This window comes from Pinus tabuliformis, chromosome 4_1, assembly GCF_031772625.1.
Source record: "Pinus tabuliformis cultivar Carrire ecotype Pingquan chromosome 4_1, CPIR1, whole genome shotgun sequence".
Taxonomy (NCBI): domain Eukaryota; kingdom Viridiplantae; phylum Streptophyta; class Pinopsida; order Pinales; family Pinaceae; genus Pinus; species Pinus tabuliformis.
The window spans coordinates 56,995,160-57,005,179 of NC_142303.1; the positions used below are offsets into that span (position 1 = coordinate 56,995,160).

The following is a 10,020-nucleotide window of genomic DNA, read 5'->3' on the forward strand; positions in this document are numbered from 1 at the left end:
AATAAAAGGCATCCCAATTTAAAGTGCCGCGTGCTCATTACCCCGCTCTGATGGTATGCGGAAAGTCCATTTCATAAGCCACGACATCTCACCATTGCGGCCTTTAGCTAAAAGTGCATTTTCTATGTATATAACAGCTTTAGGGAGTGACTGCATTTTCCTATTACTAGCACCTTTTGGAAAGAAACAATAACCATGTCTCCAGTATGCATGGTGGCATGTTCACAATTCATCAAACAGTAGTTTCATTATTTGCAGAATATATTTAATTTGTGAACCTATCGGCCTATGAATCCTGAATTCCAGAAACCATAAACCAAACTAAAAATCACCTTCTTTTTTGATGGACAACAGTTGATTATAATCCTCTGTAGTAAACTCATAAAAGTCATCTGGCACATCTGGAATCGGTTTTGGGTTATGTGAATTTCTAGCAGCCGGACTAAGAAAAACAAGTACTTCCCGTCTTAGAGATAAACTCAAGTGTGTTGCCCGCAAAAACCATTTTCTTTAACTGGAATCAATAGACTGGCCCTTCCATAAAGAAAAACAAGCTGGATCTTTTTCAAGATTGAGAAGTTCAAATGACAAATGTGGTGACTGTATAAAAATCAATCTTTCAACATGAAGTCTTGCCCCTGTGAAGCAGTTATCAACAATTTTGCAAATGTCTTGATCTAGCTTTGCTGCATCTACCGGAATTGTAAGGTCAATCTCCTTGAGACTGAAGTAAAGGGCGTTCACTGAAGTATCAGGTAAAACATCACCAGGATTTACCACAATGCCATCAGCCACAAAAGAAGTAATTCTTAAACATGATTCCTCTTGAAGATTAATCTTAATGGGCTGCAACTGAACAACTGTTTGTGATAGACCAAAAAAGCTCTGGTGTGGCTCTAAACCCTGCAGTGTCAATAGTAGTAAGCACCATTCGGGCAGAAACCTTATCATTAGGTGGAAGTAAATTAGAAAAATACCTCACAAACGACCCAAAGTAATGACCTGATTTATTGTTTGAACAAATCCCCAATTTCGTAGCACGCTACGAAACCACCTAAACATGTAGCGCTGCGAAAACACTTTGTCCTTAAGCTAGTCTGAGCAATTTTTGGAAACAGAATTTTCAGTGATAACAGTGGCTCCACTTGGGATAGTGTGCCCTTGTGGTACACTAAGAACTCGCAGGTCCAGTGCCTTATAAAATTTATTTGACAAACATCTTCTTTAATTTCCTTGGGCCTTCACCTCGGGCTTTAGCTGGATGATCACTGTAGGAGAAAGAAAACTACATCTACTAAAAAAAATGCTCAGTCAACCTTGAGCTTATTTGCAATTTCCTACCTACCTACCCTATCAATTTCAAACTTCTTTCAGCTCAATCAATATGAAATTTCCAATGTAGCCAATCATTTATCTTATCTAACACTTGAATTCTTTGGCTATGCTTGAAACAAAAATAAATCAGATACTGAAGTAACCGAGGCAGCATGAGATGTAACTGTTCTTCAACATGAAAATATAACTGGAAGCCGCCTGAACAGTAAATCTTTTCCATGTATTCAGCTATAACGTCAAAAAACACATGGTTAGTTTGCTGATTCTCAAAACTTTCTGTATCTTTAGACAACTTATCTTCAGCCACACCAAATTTATTTGATATGCTATCCAACTGCCTTTCTGAATGATGCTCACAAACAATGTAATTTTCCTCACTATTATGATTATTATTTGAAGAAAGCTGCTGCAAGGAATTACAAAATTGAACAAGCTTTTCCTCTGCCTGAGGGTCGTAAAAGCTATCTTCCAGTACTTCTTCTTGCTGTTTGCAATCAATTTCATCTTCAGAATACTGCTGCATCTCTTCATTCATATCAAGGGATGAAACACGGTTTTCACAAGTGAACCCCTGCTGCTCCTCATGCTGCGTTTCATGGGATGATATACTTTCTCCTTGGTGCTGAAATGCATTGTTATGGAGAGCCTCTAAAATTTCTTCATCCATAAATTCATCATCACCATAACAATCCTCCAAATACTGAATAAGATTTAAAGAATGCCTACAGCAATCTTTGAGCAGCAATAAAGAAGGATAACATTCTTTATACATTTCATAGAACACATCATGGAAATCAGCAAGAGAATATATTGAACCATTTTCCACACTTTTATACCAAGACCATGCTTTTCCTTCTAAAGTGGTCATAAACATCTTCATGAGACAATCCTCAGGGAAATGAACCTTAAGACTGCGTACATGCATATGGAATTTAACCAAATGGAGAGCAGCATCATCCTTCTTTTCATCTTTAAATATTGGAAGATCATCTAACCAATCAACCTTTGGCAAAGGATTTGGAAAACCAGGGATATGAGACCGATCCATAGGAGCATACCTGGCATTCATTCTTGCAGTAGAATCCATCTTGAAACTTCATCAAGCTACTGATCTTCTAGCAGTGGAGTCACCTTCCAATTTCTTATTTGATGTGTGGAGTCGCCAAGGTAGTTTTGCAGCCTCAAATAGATGTCTGAGCTCCTGCTACCTTCAGAAGTTCAGCTTCATGATTTCGGGAATGAGTAATCTTCAGGCTCCCGGCAGACGCACCAAAATGTTATCACAAAATCAGGTACTGAAGGCTGCCAATCAGCAAGATTCTGTGTAACTATTTCAAACCAGGCTTTAGACTAAGGCTTAGCCTCCTTAGTCAGAGAGGGCTCTCTCACAGACTATGAATATTGACTAATGACAAGGAAAGATGGCTAACTCTTAAAAAACACATGAAAAATAAGCTGGCTGGACAAATATCAAAGTGATTCCCATTGGGCTTATGGAGTCTCACACATCTCAGCAAACAAAAAAAACACTATCCTTTCATAGAAATCAGGGCTCTTTACATCTAATGTTCAAACACAACTTACATAAAACACAGTCTGCCAAAGCATACAGGAAGTCAGAGCATGATGCATGAGTTCTGAGTGATTATGCCATAACAAGACTGTAAAAGAACATTAAGAGAATAAACCACCATACATTTGAACAATATGATCTATTGAGAATCCTGAGAAGAAACAACAGCTATTTGCATTACTGAAATCTGCTTTACATAAACCAAAATAGACTTGTTCTTTATCAAAACATCCAACCCCAATTATATCCAAGTCTGATCCATATATAGGAATACATGCTTAACCACCTCGAGCTTCCTCCTCCAGCATGAGGGGAGCTCGAAGGCTGCTATTAACTACCCCTATCTACTGTTTAACTAATTCATTAATTACATAAGTGCTAAACTGTAATTACAAAGAGTCCTAATTTAATCAAAACTCAAACTTCATCCTCCTCGCAGCTTTGACACCTGGCTTTCTCTTCATTCAGCTGAGATGGCATCAGCTGAGATGGCATGAGATGGCATAAGATGGGCAATTAATGTCCCATGCTGGCTTTGAATACCGAAGGCTTTGATCTGTTCTGTATTGGCTGAAAATATCCCTAAATTTTCGGTTCTGGTCCCCCATCACCGAGTATGCAGCAGTGGATACTTTAATTCTTTAATAACCCAAGAGAATAGGGTAACACCATGCTCCTGATATGCTGGAGGCTTCCTTGGTAGACAGGTGTGCCAACCAAAACTTTTCGTATGCAGCTCTTCTCCAAACCCTAATCACCGAGAATAAAGTGGCTTTATAACCAAAAATCTTAAACTTAGGTTAAAAGATTTCACCTTTTGTTAAAGGTACACCTGGCAAATGTTGAATGGCTGTAGCAGCTTCCTTTGATCCCTTTCATGTCACTGAGGTGTTCCCTTTGCAAATTTCTGATTCTTCCTTCAAACTATTTGCCTACGTTTTAAAAACAACACCTACAGCAGTTTCGCAATTTCGTAGCGCGCTACGAAACTGCGAAACTATTGTAAACAATTTCCATTTCCCTTGAGATTTTTACTGCTCTGCCACCTTTCGCGCAGCCCATTCTCAATAAGTGTCTGATGTGTCTCTGTAAGACCAAGCTCCCAAGGACCACCTGCATGTTTGATAGAACTTATTGGACTTGCTCCAGTGCCCCCATCATGTCCTGATATCTGTATTATATCAGCATTGCCTTTTGCAACTCCAGAGGCAACAGTTCCAATTTCAGCCTCTGCTACAAACTTGACAGAAACCTTTGCCATTGGATTGACCTGGTGAAGGTCAAACATCAATTGCGCAAGGTCCTCAATAGGGTAGATATCATGATGTGGAGGAGGTGATATCAGAGGTACACCAGGTTTAAAGTTACGCAATCTTGCTATGTAAGTGCTGACTTTCTTTCCAGGCAGTTGCCCTCCTTCGCCTGGCTTTGCTCCTTGTGCAATCTTGATCTCCAACTGATCTGCATTAACTAGGAAGGTTGGAGTAAACCAAACCGACCTGAAGCAACCTGTTTAATTGCACTAGTGGCAGTGTCACCATTTCGAAGACCTTTAAGGTGTGGAAATGTTGATGAATATCCATCAACTACATCTGATAGAGGTCTCCAACGCACAGGATCCTCACCACCTTCCCCTGAATTTGATTTTCCTCCTATTCTGTTCATTGCCACGGCAATCGATTCATGTGTTTCCCTTGAAATAGCACCAAGTGACATGCCCCCAGTGCAAAAGCGCTGCACAATTTCTGAAGCTGGTTCGACCTTCTCAACAGAAATAGAAGGCCGATCACTTGCAAATTCTAGGAGGTCACGAAGGACATTTACTGGCCGGTTAGCAAAGTGTTGCTGGTAGACTGAAAATGCGTTTTCATTTTTCTCACGAAAAGCTTTATGTAACAATTTTGACATCTCTGGATTATTGCCGTGATATTCACCTCCAGGTCTAAACTGTAGAAAGCCGAAGTTTTCAAGCCTCCTAGCAGTATCCTCAGAGAAGGCTTTCACCCAAAATGACAATGATTCACGTGCCATCTCATCCATAATAAAAGGCATCCCAATTTAAAGTGCCGCGTGCTCGTTACCCCGCTCTGATGGTATGCGGAAAGTCCGTTTCATAAGCCACGACATCTCACCATTGCGGCCTTTAGCTAAAAGTGCATTTTCTATGTATATAACAGCTTTAGGGAGTGACTGCATTTTCCTATTGCCAGCACCTTTTGGAAAGAAACAATAACCATGTCTCCAGTATGCATGGTGGCATGTTCACAATTCATCAAACAGTAGTTTCATTATTTGCAGAATATATTTAATTTGTGAACCTATCGGCCTATGAATCCTGAATTCCAGAAACCATAAACCAAACTAAAAATCACCTTCTTTCTTGCTGGACAACAGTCGATTATAATCCTCTGTAGTAAACTCATAAAAGTCATCTGGCACATCTGGAATCGGTTTTGGGTTATGTGAATTTCTAGCAGCCGGACTGAGAAAAACAAGTACTTCCCGTCCTAGAGATAAACTCAAGTGTGTTGCCCGCAAAAACCATTTTCTTTAACTGGAATCAATAGGCTGGCCCTTCCATAAAGAAAAACAAGCTGGATCTTTTTCAAGATTGAGAAGTTCAAATGACAAATATGGTGACTGTATAAAAATCAATCTTTCAACATGAAGTCTTGCCCCTGTGAAGCAGTTATCAACAATTTTGCAAATGTCTTGATCTAGCTTTGCTGCATCTACCGGAATTGTAAGGTCAATCTCCTTGAGACTGAAGTAAAGGGCGTTCACTGAAGTATCAGGTGAAACATCACCAGGATTTACCACAATGCCATCAGCCACAAAAGAAGTAATTCTTAAACATGATTCCTCTTGAAGATTAATCTTAATGGGCTGCAACTGAACAACTGTTTGTGATAGACCAAAAAAGCTCTGGTATGGCTCTAAACCCTGCAGTGTCAATAGTAGTAAGCACCATTCGGGCAGAAACCTTATCATTAGGTGGAAGTAAATTAGAAAAATACCTCACAAACGACCCAAAGTAATGACCTGATTTATTGTTTGAACAAATCCCCAATTTCGTAGCACGCTACGAAACCACCTAAACATGTAGCGCTGCGAAAACACTTTATCCTTAAGCTAGTCTGAGCAATTTTTGGAAACAGAATTTTCAGTGATAACATAGTATATCATGCTCACTTGCAATCCTGTAAGGTGAACGAAATCAATTCTTAAGCACTGGATCAAATTCATTTTACCGTTTGTTTCCACGGCACTGCTAGAAAAGTAAAACAAGGATTCATGGATTTACAACGATGGTTATAGTAAACCCATTGTGCTCCATCGGGAGATGCTTGGCAGACTTGGCAGAAGGGATTTGATGGTTCATTTCAACACTGGAAAATGGTGACATGAGGCTCAACTCCCAATTCCCATTTCGCTTCACAAGGCTGCACTCTATAGTGTAAGTCATTTCCCTTTCAACAGAAGATCGTGGACCAAGTGGACCACACGTGAAGGCCACTACCTCAATTGAGCACGATTGAAAATAAATAAAACATATTTGAACAATACCCTCTTCTCAACTTTGACGTATCAATGCTCGTTGCCTCTCTAGCCAATATTTAAAAAAGCTCTGCTATCGAGGTCACAACTCACCGATTTGTTGGTCAATTAGAATTCAAAGCACCGATCTGCCAAAATAGAGGTTAGATATAATGACAAAATACCCAGCCGAGTTCACCAAAGTGTTACCATGACTCTGCAAGAAATATACACATTTGTGGACAGACCACACCACGCTTCTGATGTGCCACCTCAATCCAGTAGCTCTGCAATGAGATCGGAGCATCCACACAGTTTGATCCATGATCAAACTACACAGTTCGATCTCCACCGGAACTGATGTGATCCATGAACCGTTCAATATCCACCGATGCGTAGATACCATGACCTGTTATTTTTCACTGGCATAAACCGATTAATTAAATAATTCAACGATGCATAAACCGATTAATTAAATAATGCGGTTAACGTCCTCATCATTTGGGCAACCATCATCAACATTAACACAGAGCAGTGCAGGCCTCTGACAGCCTCTTCTTCATCATTCTTCCATTCAATTTCATCCTTTTGGGAATAAGGATATCTGTAAGGCCTTATGTTTGTGGGAATACTTCCTGGAATCAAATAAATAGCATGATTATGATCAAGAATAGGTGGGACACCTTTGGGAGTCTCAAATACATTGGAACAATTGTCCAAAACGTTTTTGAGATCTGGAGAAATAGATGATTTTGATGTGGGAACCTCTAGTGAACATAATTGTGAAATTACGCCCCGTTGTTCTTTCTTTAGAAGCTTTTTCATCCTATTAGAGTTGATTGTATTTCCCAGTTTCCCTGCAATACCCCTTAATTCAAGTTCATTTCCTTCCCAAAAAAAATTCAAGAAAAGTTCTTGAAAATTAAAAGCTATCATACCCAAAGATTGTAGCCATTAGACTCCTAGTACAACATCTGCACCACCAATTGGAATGGAAAGCATTGGACTATTCAAGACATATTCTCCCATGGATAGCTTGATATTATGGCACTTTCCAGAGCAATTTATGGTTCCTCCATTTTCAACCATTACTTGACACTCTCGTGTTGGATATAGGAAGCAATTCAATTCCTTAGCTATCTTACAATGAATAAAATTATGGGTACTACCCGAATCAATCAACACTATTACCTTTTTCTTCTTGATATACCCTTCAATCTTGAGAGTTTGAGGAGTGGTAATTCTTGTCAATGCATTACAAGATATTGTCAGATTCATTTCTTTTTTCTCTTGGATTGGTTCTTAGTGTATATCCTTTTCTTTTGACGTTTCTTGTTCCTTTTCTTGTTCCTCTTCCCCATCTATGTAAATTAATTTCTTCTCAACACACTTATGACATTTAGTGTATTCTATATCACAATTGTAACAAAGCCATTTTTCTATTTTTATTCCAACTGTTGTGGTGTCAACCTTGTAGGTGGTGAAAGGTTAGGAGCAACAACACTTCCATCTTTATAGTTATGAGTGGTAGGCTTCCTTGTTGCCATAATTTTTCTTTCAATTTTTCTTGCCAACCTATATGCCTTCTCCAAGGAATCAGGTTCCCAAAGGAAAACCTCATGTTGGATGTAATCATTTAAAGTACCTATGAATATTTCAATCCTATGCTTCTCTAGAATATCATCTACCCTTATATTCAATTTTTGTAACCCTTATATTCAATTTTTAGAAGTCCTCAATGTGCTCTTCCATTGAACCCTTTTGTTTGAGATTTATCAATTGGCTAAAGAAGGTGTTGCTCTTTGTATCCTCATAATGTGCTATAATTTCCTCCGTGAAAATTAACCAGGTGACAAGTTGTTTATGACAACAAATCCATACCATACAAAATAATTCAGTTCTAAATATAAAGATGCAATACATACCTTTTGTGGTGGTTGCACATCATGTAGATCAAAATATTTCTCCATTTGTAGTATCCAAGTTACCGGATCCTTGCCATAAAATTTCCTCATATCTATATCTGGAATATGGTGGGTCTTCAATCCAGCATTGGAGTCTATGAAATCATGATTAACATTTATTTGTTATCATCATGAGTTTCCTCTACTACCTTTTCGACATTAGGAAGGCTTTCTTGTAGTGACTTTGTCCCACCTTCCTTCAAACCTTCCATGTCTTTCTTCAAATCTTCCTTGTTTCCATTCAATTTTTCTTATATACCATTTGTCTTATTGAACATATCTTTGATCACATTCTTCAAATTATCCCTCCAATTTTGCTTACTAGGTGTTTCTATTTTCTTAATTCGAGTGATTAGTTTTTTTGTTTTTAGGATCTCGATCTTGAATCTGTTGTATCTCTGAAATTTGGCATCTCCAAGGTCTGAAACTACGAAATGTGGTAGCCCTCTACATTCTCTTTCCAATGCCACCAATCTGATCAAAATTGGATTCTCCAAGAAAGATTTATGCCAAATCTCCCAAGATGGCCTGATTATATACCTTTTCAGTAGAGTGAAGTTGTATGAAGTTCCACGTGTCACTATTTTGACCTTCGGATCTAAAAAATATACACAGAACAGTCAATTCCATCCTCTTTCTATAACTTGTTACGAAATTTAAATATGATGCTGAGAGAGAACGTTATGATGATTTTCCCAAGGTCACCTGTTTGGGATGTAATTCAGGAGCCTACAAAAATCCTAAACGTCTTCGACCATATCTTCGAAAATATAGAGAAAAAAATTTGAAATTTGGGCCCAAGATTCATTAAGATTTCGGCTAAAATGGATTTTAATTATAGCGTCTAAACCTTTGTAAAAAAAAAGTATAGCTAAATTTCCACGATGACCTATTTGAGATGGAATTCTGTAGCTTGCAAAAACCCTAAATTCCTCAAATCATATCTCTGAAATTATAGCGAGACAAGATCGGAAATTCAGACTTGAGGTTCAGAACGATTTCAGCTCAAATGGATTTTTCTTTTAGCTTCTGAAAATTCGTATATAAAAATTTATGGCGAAAATTCCATGATGACCTGTTTGGAGAAGCGAAACCCTATAATCCAAAGCTCTGATACCAAATGTTATGAAACTAGCTCACAAAAAGATAGAAAATATAGATCAACGACTTCAAAAACAGCCTCTTCGAGGGGGAAACCTCCTTTACATTACAAATGAACAATTCTTGCATGATACAAATGATAAGACCTCCTTTCTATATATAGGATTCTAAGGGGTCCCAATACAATCAGAGCCTACATAACAATAATATTGTAGGGGCACAACAATAACAATAGTGGGCTTCTATGGGGCATAATAATAACAACATGGAGACTATATGGGCACAATAACACAATAAGGGGGTTTCACTAATAACAATATGGGGTTACACTAGTAGTATAGGGACCTAACAGAGCTTCACTTGGAGACTACCTCTGGAAAAACGCTCTACATCTCATCATTAAACATCATGAATATATATATAGTTTACAAGAAAATAGGAGAGTTAGAACAACGTCCTCAAAAGTAGGAACTAAATCCTAATCTAAGGCTCACACATAACAAATAAACA

The 10,020-nt window shown here is 38.3% G+C and overlaps 1 pseudogene; it reads right to left on the reverse strand.

Moving 5' to 3' along the window:
- Window positions 1-3,905: 3,905 nt before the first annotated feature.
- LOC149174145 (ferredoxin-dependent glutamate synthase 1, chloroplastic/mitochondrial pseudogene) lies at window positions 3,906-4,939 on the reverse strand (annotated as a pseudogene).
- Window positions 4,940-10,020: the final 5,081 nt, after the last annotated feature.